The sequence below is a fragment of the Malaya genurostris genome, chromosome 1, assembly GCF_030247185.1.
Source record: "Malaya genurostris strain Urasoe2022 chromosome 1, Malgen_1.1, whole genome shotgun sequence".
NCBI classification, from domain to species: Eukaryota; Metazoa; Arthropoda; class Insecta; order Diptera; family Culicidae; genus Malaya; species Malaya genurostris.
Genome location: NC_080570.1, coordinates 40,309,057 through 40,320,366, shown reverse-complemented (window position 1 = coordinate 40,320,366; position 11,310 = coordinate 40,309,057). Strand labels below are relative to the sequence as shown.

The following is an 11,310-nucleotide window of genomic DNA, read 5'->3' as shown; positions in this document are numbered from 1 at the left end:
CCAAAGCTGGAATAGTTACTGGCTTATTTCTGTAGACTTTAGACTTGACGTAGCCCCACAAAAAATAGTCTAAAGGCGTCAAATCGCATGATCTTGGTGGCCAACTTACCGGTCCATTTCTTGAGATGAATTGTTCTCCGAAGTTTTCCCTCAAAATGGCCATAGAATCGCGAGCTGTGTGGCATGTAGCGCCATCTTGTTGAAACCACATGTCAACCAAGTTCAGTTCTTCCATTTTTGGCAACAAAAAGTTTGTTAGCATCGAACGATAGCGATCGCCATTCACTGTAACGTTGCGTCCAACAGCATCTTTGAAAAAATACGGTCCAATGATTCCACCAGCGTACAAACCACACCAAACAGTGCATTTTTCGGGATGCATGGGCAGTTCTTGAACGGCTTCTGTTTGCTCTTCACTCCAAATGCGGCAATTTTGCTTATTTACGTAGCCATTCAACCAGAAATGAGCCTCATCGCTGAACAAAATTTGTCGATAAAAAAGCGGAAACCGAACACTGATTTTGGTAATAAAATTCAATGATTTGCAAGCGTTGCTCGTTAGTAAGTCTATTCATGATGAAATGTCAAAGCATACTGAGCAAATAATAATGCATGAAAATCATAACCTCAAAAAATCTGAGCAAATACTAATGCATGAAAATCCTAACCTCAAAAAAATCACCTTTTATAAAGCGCCCTTGCTGGCCAAAACGCCATTATTCAAGCCTTTTCTAAAAAAAAAGTTTTATCACTATCGCTATGCAAGTTTGGCAGTTGTCGTTTGCTGAAAAATAAAAAAAAAATCGTCGTTTGCTGAAAACTACATTATATAAAAATAAAATCTGAGTTTTTCGATGTTAGGTTTTGCTTCGACTAAACAAGCATTTTAATCGTATGAATCGTCTAATGGTAGGTTGTCACTTAGTAATTAGCTTTTAGCAGTGCTAATGCCTCTATTTACAGTATAAAAATCCAGAGAAACAAAGCCATTTCATTAATAAACGAGTTTTATCATAATAGTCACTCAACGGACATTACGCCCCACCTTCGATTCCACAGTATACTGGGAGTTAAAATATTGTTTTAAAGATTTATAACGGTTATTTAATTAAAATGTAGCGTTGCAAGGATGAAAAATGTTAATTTCCAATTGTAATTAATTGATTATGTAATTGATTTCTGATGCAACGAATATCTTCTTTATCTGCTTTTCTTCTATATCGACATTTCAAGGGGCATATTGTATCATTGTTGTAGGGCATACGACTGATTTGTTGTGAGGTACCTTATGATCAAAAAAGAACTGGAATTTTCACTTCTAAATTCCCGCGCTTGTCCAATCGGTAAACTTTTATTCTCTCAATGTTGGCAACACTTTTATACACATTCTGTCAAATTTTGACGCATATCGTACGATTAGTTTTTGTTTGGCGTCTATACAAAGAAGTTGAAAAATTTTCGTGTGGCGATTTTTATAATGGATGAAAATTTAGAACAACGTGCGTGCATCAAATTTTGTGTTGCAAATGGATTTAAGTGTTCCGAAACGTTGAAAATGTTAGAAAAGGCCTTTGGTAAATCGTGTCTAGGAAAGACACAGGCATACGAGTGGTATAAACGCTTCAAAAGTGGTCGTACAAGCTTGGATCATGATGATCCAAAATGAAACTTATGCTGACTGTTTTTTTCGATATTCGTGGTGTGGTGCACTATGAATTCCTTCCGGACGGTCAAACGGTTAATAAGGAATATTATTTGGCCGTTAAGCGTCGTTTGCGTGAGGCCATTCGCAAAAAAAGGCAAAAAAGGGTGACATATTATAACACTTTACTCTACGTGAAAAGAGGTAGCGTAAACAAAAGTGTTCGTAAACGGAGATTCGGGTGGAAGGAATCAATAACACTTTTTTTTTGAGAAACAGAAATTCTAAGTATTGTTCGATTCGAATTCGATTCAGTGTCATTTTTTTTTGTGACACCACCAATTCGACCTCACAGTCGGAACCCCCGATTATTTCCGACTCTGCAGGTGCTCCATCCGCAATCAAGTTTCCGGGTCGAACAACTACGCGGCGCTAGGATCGCTAGGGACTCTGACGGCACTCACCGCCGCCGCACATTGCCTGACAGATACGACCACCAAGGCGCATGTCCTTTCGAGCACTCTTCGGGAACCCGACCGCTAATTGGATGCACACACGAGCGAAAAATTTCGCAAAAGCGGAGAGTGAGTTCGTGCGGAACAACGGCAATGCAATCACAAGTCTACTCCTTGGTGATTTCGGACTGTAATAGTTACAAACCCGTCAGCCCACCCACCCGTTCGTGCCCGTGCAGGTTCACGAAAGGACATAGGGTATATTCGATCTCTAGGATATGCCACGATATCAGCTGATGGTTTGGCTGATGAGTGCCACCAGGATTTCTCGTTGTTCCGAGAGTAAGAAGAGCAGCAGCAGCAGCACGGGAGAGTAGATGCTATTTTTCTCGGGTCGGTCGGTCGGTCGGTCGGAGGAGCTCGTCGGGTGGTCCTGGCCACGCGAACACTGGCTGGTCTCAGTAGTTTCAGCGTGACATTTATGCCCATCGGATGCACCTTTGGGTTCAACGCGGTAGTTTCTCGCGCGTCATCGTTCGGTCGTTCGGTCGGTCGGTCGGTTTTTTTTCCCACGGTGTTTCTCGCTGATTGGCGTTTAAAGTGTGCAGCTGTGCAGTTTTGTATGCAAGTCGGAAAAATCGTTACCCACCTGAGGGCCTGGGCGTTCCAGCTGCTGCAGGTGCAGCTGTGTGATTAGTTGCAATTTCAACTAACGCTAACTGTTCGGGATATTGATAGTGTTTGTTTGTTTGTTTGTTTGCTGTCGTGGGAGTGTCGTGGCGAGGTCCGGAATGCGGTCTGCGGCCTCTCGGTTCGATTTCCTGGCCTGTCGCTAAACTCGCTGAGGCTTGGCCAAAAAGGATTTGTGAAGTTTTTAAAGGCAGAAAAGGCACCGTAAGTGCCTACGGTTGCTGCTGCTGTTGTGTATGTGCATGCGAGTGTGTGTTGACGGAGATGAGATGGTTATTAAATCGATGACATCGGTGCTAGGTGCTGGTATCTGGTGATGCTGCGGCTCGGTCGGTGACGATAATGGATGCTTGCTGGTGTAGCATGTTATCCCCGGTGAGAGTGGACCTACGTGGTCGTACATGGTTTTGAAGCTGTCCGGGATCCTTCCACCGATTTGACAACGGTCGTTCGAAGTTCGTACACAAAAGTGACATCGTCGTTCGTGTGACTCTTCTATATGATAACGGTTTGCTAGTGCGTGAAGCCAATTCTCTGGTTGGTGCTGCCCTGACTCCCCCTCCGACTCGATAGGATATATTCGGTGTTGTTTGGCGAGTGAGAAATTTGTGAACAACGTTATTGCCATCGTGCGAGCAATTGGCTGAATGTGGGCAGTGGCGGCATAGTGCATAGTGTGTGCTTAATAGTGCTGGTCAGTGAACAACAACCTAATGCTAAACAGAGGATTATGTTGGAAGCTTAAATTTATCGCGTCGATTTGTCGTAACCCCGGTCCGAAGCGAAACGGATGAAGGTGTAAGTGCTTCCCGTAAAGTACATCCATTAAACCAAAACATCCCTGGTAATGCAGCGAAAGTGCAGTGCACTTGAGCATAACCCGAAACAATTTAAAACTTAACCTCGAATGAAAAACTCCAACTGAGAATAGGAAGGACGAGAGGGGGTCAAGAAAAAACAAACAAAAAGCCCACCCATGTTGGTCTCCCCATCAGGGTGCCAAAAATGAGACCAATAACGAAAGCCACTGACAAGATTGAAATTAATTTATATTGTGATTCGGCAGTGGGCCAAGCGAACCCGGGCGACCAAGCGAAGAAAAAAAAGAAGTGAAACGGCGATAAAAAGTGATGAAAATTGATTGTCCGCGCCATCAGCCAATCCGTCTGCAGTGTCAGTCAGCTCAGTGCTGGCAGCAGCTGGTGAAGAACCGCGTCCAAGTGTGCTGCGCGTAGTTGTGCGTGTGAAATTGGTTGAACTTCCGTCGAACCACAACACCAAACACCAAACCGTGGATCGCGCAGTAGGCTAACACCGGTGCTCTCCGCTTAAATGGGTGGTGTTGGTGTTGTTCAGAGAACAGAAAATTTCGTCCTGTCACCGGTCGCCGGTACTAAGTGAGACGACGACGACAACGACGACGTAGACCCGTACCCGGGGTCGGAAGTGACCGAAAATAAAACAGTCAGCCAGTTTCCCATGAACTTCAACACCCCGCAAAACGTCCGCCGTTGACCTGAGTGAAAAAAGTGAAAATGGAATACCACCGTAAACATACGAGCACGGGTAGCAGCAGGTTTCGGAAAATTTGATGCAGCAACAGAAACAAAACAAAAAAACAAAACCTGGACCAGCCACCGAGGATCTCCTAAAAAAATTAAGCGGTAAAGTTATGTGTCGAGATATAAATTTTGATGAACATGTTACCCTTTATTGATTGTTGTTGGGAGTTCCGCGTTGAGCTGCTCTTGTCAGTCGACGGGACAGACTTTAATCCGACTGTAAATATTTATGACCTTGCTTGTCATGATGCGGCCATGACGGCCCGGTACATAAAAACTCGGATACTCGGACTTGCTACGGTTGCTGGAATAGTTTGTTTGGCAGAAATATATGCCGCTCGTCACCGCGGCCGCGGGTTTGTGCTGACTAACGGTTCGTTATTGTTTTCTGCCGCCCCCCGCATACAAAGGCGAACCGAACCGAACTAGGAATTGAAACTGTGCTCCGGGTCAAATACTTTTCTGTCGGCTGGAACTTTTCACCGACCGACCGGAATAAATGACCGCTGTAATGACTGGTCGCTTTTGAACGTACTAATACTGCTGCTGTTCTGTACTGCACAGGGATTTGTTCGGACTAGTGGAACTATCGTACCATCCTATTCTTTCTGTCGCCCTTTTGTCACCTAGTTTATTTTTTGACCCGGAAATAGAACCTTTTCACCCTGAACATTGGATGATAAGTCCATTTACATTTTTTACAACGAGCAGAAGTTGACCCCAATTAGACCATTCCGATTCGAATCGTGATGCATTCCAAACCGATCGTGAATTAGGTTTCCAAGTCACAACGTTAGCTTATTTGTGACAAGTTTGCAACAACAAAGGCGGATGAGTAATGTCGCTGACCTAACTGGAGAACATGAATAACACATGGATCAATAAGTCCCGAGACTAACAATGGAAACAAAATTTTTTTTGCAAATTTTTTTTTTTCATCAACATAATTACCTTTTAGGGTGATACAATGGTTCCAACGTTTTTCCAATTTTCCAATACCACGTTTATAAAAAAATTTATCTTTGGCTTCAAAATAAGCTTCAGTTTCAGCGATGACCTCCTCAATTGAGCCAAAGCTTTTTCCCTGGAGCATTTTTTTTAAGATCAGCAAAGAGCCAGTAGTCCCTGGGGGCTAAATCTGGCGAGTATGGGGGGTGGGGAAGCAGATCAAAGCCCAATTCGTTCAATTTCGCCATGGTTTTCATCGACTTGTGGCAGGGTGCATTTTGTTCCATCGAAATCAATCCCACTTGGAAAAAACCTTTTTCATGCTCAATTTTTCATGAAGGATAGTAAATACACTTCCATATGATATCCTAGTCATCTCAGCAATCTCACGGAGCTTCACTTTACGATCTTTCATTATAATTTTTGTCACTTCACTCACATTTTCCGGTGTAACGGCTTCCACAGGTCTACCCGAGCGTTCCGCGTCATTTGTGTCGGTACGACCACGTTTAAACTCGGCGAACCACCGACAAATCGTTGCTTTTGATGGACAAGAGTCCGGATAACATTTTTCAATCCATTGTTTCGCTTGCACGGTGTTTTTACCCATTAAAAAACAATGTTTTATCAAAACACGAAACTCGGCTTTTTGCATTTTTTAAACAAACTACAAAACGACTTTACTCCAACCTCGATAACTCAGCTGTTTCTGGCCGGATCGACTTAAAAGTTTGACCCGTTTCAAGCAAAGGTTAGTACTCTAGAAAGACGTGGTTACTGGATTACTACGAGCGCCATCTCTGCTTTAGTCTCGGGACTTATTGATCCATGTGTTACGAGTAAAAATGATAGTCGTTCGTATTAGTTGATTGTTTAACTGTCGCAACTTTTACTGCTTCGCTTCCAGAATTGTAACGGTGCATTTGAAACTAAGGATTGACTTATGGGCGAAAAAAAAAATTCTACCACACAATTAAATTCGTTCTTCACGCGGAACAAATGAGAGGAGGTTTTTACCTGTTTTAATCCACCTAGTGGTGTAATGATGCCTTTCTCATATTACTCACAACATCATAAATATTACTGTGGAATTCTCAAAAACAACTGTACATTGAATAGAAACAAGAAAGTTTGTTGGGACTTAATCTAACAAACTCTACTAATCCTGTTTACCTTGTAGTTCCGGAATCGGAAGTAGTATCCACAACAAAGGCTATAGCAGGATAAGCAGGTGAAATCTGCCCCCAAAGGGAATTCATATTGTTATACCACATTCGAAAGGAAACAATTTTCTCAAAGTTTCAACCCTTTAACTGCCATATTGACGGAGCTAGGGTGGTTTTATTGATTTTTATATTATTTGATTTTTGAAGAAACTGCTTCTCCGGAAAATTTGAAAAAAATCAGGCATGTTTAAGGCATTACGGGGATGCTTTACAATTTTTTTCAAAATTTTTGAAGATGTATTTCTTTTATTAAAAAATACTAGAAAGTTTTGAAACATATTTTTTCCCTCTTCCAATTTTTGCACCACCCTGGATTTTTTAGTGATAAATAAAGAATTGTTGGACGTGTTCAAATGGTATGTTTTCATATTTTTTAAAAATGTGGACGACCAAAATATTTAATTTTTTCTAAAAAAGGCGGGTGGGTAATGTCAGAGACATAACTGGATGTCGTGAATACGAAAACAAATGACATGTTCCTTAACACTTCCGAATATCAAATAGTTGATCAATTGTATGAATTATGCAAGCATTCCCCTTTTCCACATTTTTCGCAAAAACAAAGAAGGCTTCACTTGATCTCGATTACTGTGAATTTCACACAGCGAAAAGTGCAAGAATCTAACCAAACTGTTCTACATTTGCACTAAACTGAGGATATTTTCTTTCGATTTGCGAACAACACATCCTAATAGTTCTTCAGAAAACTTTTAGAGCCATTAGAACGGCTGATTTTTTATAATGCTTTCCAACGATGCTTATTCATCCATCGAAATGACTGGCAGCTGTGACGTAATCACTCTTATCGGAAGCGAAACTAGCTTTGCAAACGGCACAAAATACATCTGCTCGCATTGGCGATAGAATCCAAACTGATTAGATTTTTGTTAGGAGCTTTCTTTTACGTGATTTCGTTTGTAGCATTTTCACTAATGGGCGGTCCTAACGGCTATAAAAATAGTCGCATACAGAATATTAATGTCGATTATTTTATTTCGCATTTGCAAATTTATTGAAAAAAAAACTATCAATATGCTGTAGGGATTCATTTCCAGCATTCAGAAGGGACAAATTGCGTAATTCTCTACGATATTAAACTCGTAACATTTTTCCCAAAAAAAAGCTTCACTTGATCTCGATTACTGTGAATTTCACACAGCGAAAAGTGCACAAATCTAACCAAATTGTTCTTGATTTGCACTAAACTGAGGATAATTACCTGCGGTTTGCGAAAAACAAATCCTAATAGTTCTTTAGAAAAATTTTAGAGCCATTAGAACGGCTGATTTTTTATAATGCTCTCCAACGTTGCTTTTTCATCCATCGAAATGACTGGCAGCTGTGACGTAATCGCTCTTGTCGAAAGCGAAACTAGCTGTGCAGACGACACAAAACACATCTGCTCGCAGTGGCGATAGAATCCAAACTGATTCAATTTTTGTTAAGAGATTTCCTTTTATTTGATTTCGTTTGTAGCTTTTCCACTAATGGGCGGTCCTAACGGCTATAAAAATAGCCGCATACAGAATTTTTATGTCGATTATTTCATTTCGGATTTGCAAAATTTTTTGAAAAAAACTATCAATATGCTGTAGGGATTAATTTCCAGCATTCAGAAGGGTCAAATTGCGGAATTCTCTACGATATTAAACTCGGAACATTTTTCTCAAAAAAAGGCTTCACTTGATCTCGATTACTGTGAATTTCACACAGCGAAAAGTGCACAAATCTAACCAAATTGTTCTTGATTTGCACTAAACTGAGGATAATTACCTGCGATTTGCGAAAAACAAATCCTAATAGTTCTTTAGAAAAATTTTAGAGCCATTAGAACGGCTGATTTTTTATAATGCTCTCCAACGTTGCTTTTTCATCCATCGAAATGACTGGCAGCTGTGACGTAATCGCTCTTGTCGAAAGCGAAACTAGCTGTGCAGACGACACAAAACACATCTGCTCGCAGTGGCGATAGAATCCAAACTGATTCAATTTTTGTTAAGAGATTTCCTTTTGTGTGATTTCGTTTGTAGCTTTTTCACTAATGGGCGGTCCTAACGGCTATAAAAATAGCCGCATATAGAATTTCAATGTCGATTATTTCATTTCGGATTTGCATAATTTATTGAAAAAAAACTATCAATATGCTGTAGGGATTCATTTCCAACATTCAGAAGGGTCAAATTGCGTAATTCTCTACGATATTAAACTCGGAACATTTTTCGCAAAAAAAGGCTTCACTTGATCTCGATTACTGTGAATTTCACACAGCGAAAAGTGCACAAATCTAACCAAATTGTTCTTGATTTGCACTAAACTGAGGATAATTACCTGCGATTTGCGAAAAACAAATCCTAATAGTTCTTTAGAAAAATTTTAGAGCCATTAGAACGGCTGATTTTTTATAATGCTCTCCAACGTTGCTTTTTCATCCATCGAAATGACTGGCAGCTGTGACGTAATCGCTCTTGTCGAAAGCGAAACTAGCTGTGCAGACGACACAAAACACATCTGCTCGCAGTGGCGATAGAATCCAAACTGATTCAATTTTTGTTAAGAGATTTCCTTTTATTTGATTTCGTTTGTAGCTTTTCCACTAATGGGCGGTCCTAACGGCTATAAAAATAGCCGCATACAGAATTTTTATGTCGATTATTTCATTTCGGATTTGCAAAATTTTTTGAAAAAAACTATCAATATGCTGTAGGGATTAATTTCCAGCATTCAGAAGGGTCAAATTGCGGAATTCTCTACGATATTAAACTCGGAACATTTTTCTCAAAAAAAGGCTTCACTTGATCTCGATTACTGTGAATTTCACACAGCGAAAAGTGCACAAATCTAACCAAATTGTTCTTGATTTGCACTAAACTGAGGATAATTACCTGCGATTTGCGAAAAACAAATCCTAATAGTTCTTTAGAAAAATTTTAGAGCCATTAGAACGGCTGATTTTTTATAATGCTCTCCAACGTTGCTTTTTCATCCATCGAAATGACTGGCAGCTGTGACGTAATCGCTCTTGTCGAAAGCGAAACTAGCTGTGCAGACGACACAAAACACATCTGCTCGCAGTGGCGATAGAATCCAAACTGATTCAATTTTTGTTAAGAGATTTCCTTTTATTTGATTTCGTTTGTAGCTTTTCCACTAATGGGCGGTCCTAACGGCTATAAAAATAGCCGCATACAGAATTTTTATGTCGATTATTTCATTTCGGATTTGCAAAATTTTTTGAAAAAAACTATCAATATGCTGTAGGGATTAATTTCCAGCATTCAGAAGGGTCAAATTGCGGAATTCTCTACGATATTAAACTCGGAACATTTTTCTCAAAAAAAGGCTTCACTTGATCTCGATTACTGTGAATTTCACACAGCGAAAAGTGCACAAATCTAACCAAATTGTTCTTGATTTGCACTAAACTGAGGATAATTACCTGCGATTTGCGAAAAACAAATCCTAATAGTTCTTTAGAAAAATTTTAGAGCCATTAGAACGGCTGATTTTTTATAATGCTCTCCAACGTTGCTTTTTCATCCATCGAAATGACTGGCAGCTGTGACGTAATCGCTCTTGTCGAAAGCGAAACTAGCTGTGCAGACGACACAAAACACATCTGCTCGCAGTGGCGATAGAATCCAAACTGATTCAATTTTTGTTAAGAGATTTCCTTTTGTGTGATTTCGTTTGTAGCTTTTTCACTAATGGGCGGTCCTAACGGCTATAAAAATAGCCGCATATAGAATTTCAATGTCGATTATTTCATTTCGGATTTGCATAATTTATTGAAAAAAAACTATCAATATGCTGTAGGGATTCATTTCCAACATTCAGAAGGGTCAAATTGCGTAATTCTCTACGATATTAAACTCGGAACATTTTTCGCAAAAAAAGGCTTCACTTGATCTCGATTACTGTGAATTTCACACAGCGAAAAGTGCACAAATCTAACCAAATTGTTCTTGATTTGCACTAAACTGAGGATAATTACCTGCGATTTGCGAAAAACAAATCCTAATAGTTCTTTAGAAAAATTTTAGAGCCATTAGAACGGCTGATTTTTTATAATGCTCTCCAACGTTGCTTTTTCATCCATCGAAATGACTGGCAGCTGTGACGTAATCGCTCTTGTCGAAAGCGAAACTAGCTGTGCAGACGACACAAAACACATCTGCTCGCAGTGGCGATAGAATCCAAACTGATTCAATTTTTGTTAAGAGATTTCCTTTTATGTGATTTCGTTTGTAGCTTTTTCACTAATGGGCGGTCCTAACGGCTATAAAAATAGCCGCATATAGAATTTCAATGTCGATTATTTCATTTCGGATTTGCATAATTTATTGAAAGAGACTATCAATATCCTGTAGGGATTCGTTTCTAGCATTCAGAAGGACCAAATTGAGGAACTCACTACGATATTCACCACTTTTGGAAACATTTTTCTTGAACGATTTGTTGTACAGCAGCAGCTATTTTCTTCTCTTCCTCAGAACGCGTTCTGATTGGCTGGTGTTGACATGGGTCAAATGAGATAGGTTTTTCAATAGTGTACTATTGAAATACTTCAATGCTCTTGCTATACACGTTTAAGTTGAAAAATTTCGATTCTATTGGTAGTTAGATTATATAAATCCTTCCACAGATCACTGAGCTATGAGCTTTCAAAATACGAGAAAGGCAAACGCGCCATATGAATTATCCTCTTTGATACTCGTTTATACCAAACATTTCAGAAAAGTTTAATTTTGAACTATTTGTGATTATGTCACACAACTGAAAATTTTATC

General features: G+C 39.9%; 1 protein-coding gene across 2 annotated transcripts in view; it reads left to right on the top strand.

The window, feature by feature from the left end:
- Window positions 1-2,579: 2,579 nt before the first annotated feature.
- Window positions 2,580-11,310, top strand: part of LOC131437740 (hemicentin-1) — a 531,827-nt gene continuing 523,096 nt past the window's right edge. For both annotated transcript variants that reach the window (XM_058607294.1, XM_058607286.1), the window contains exon 1: window positions 2,580-4,451. The gene's annotated coding sequence lies outside the window, so the exon portion shown is untranslated. The remainder of the gene's footprint in view (window positions 4,452-11,310) is intronic.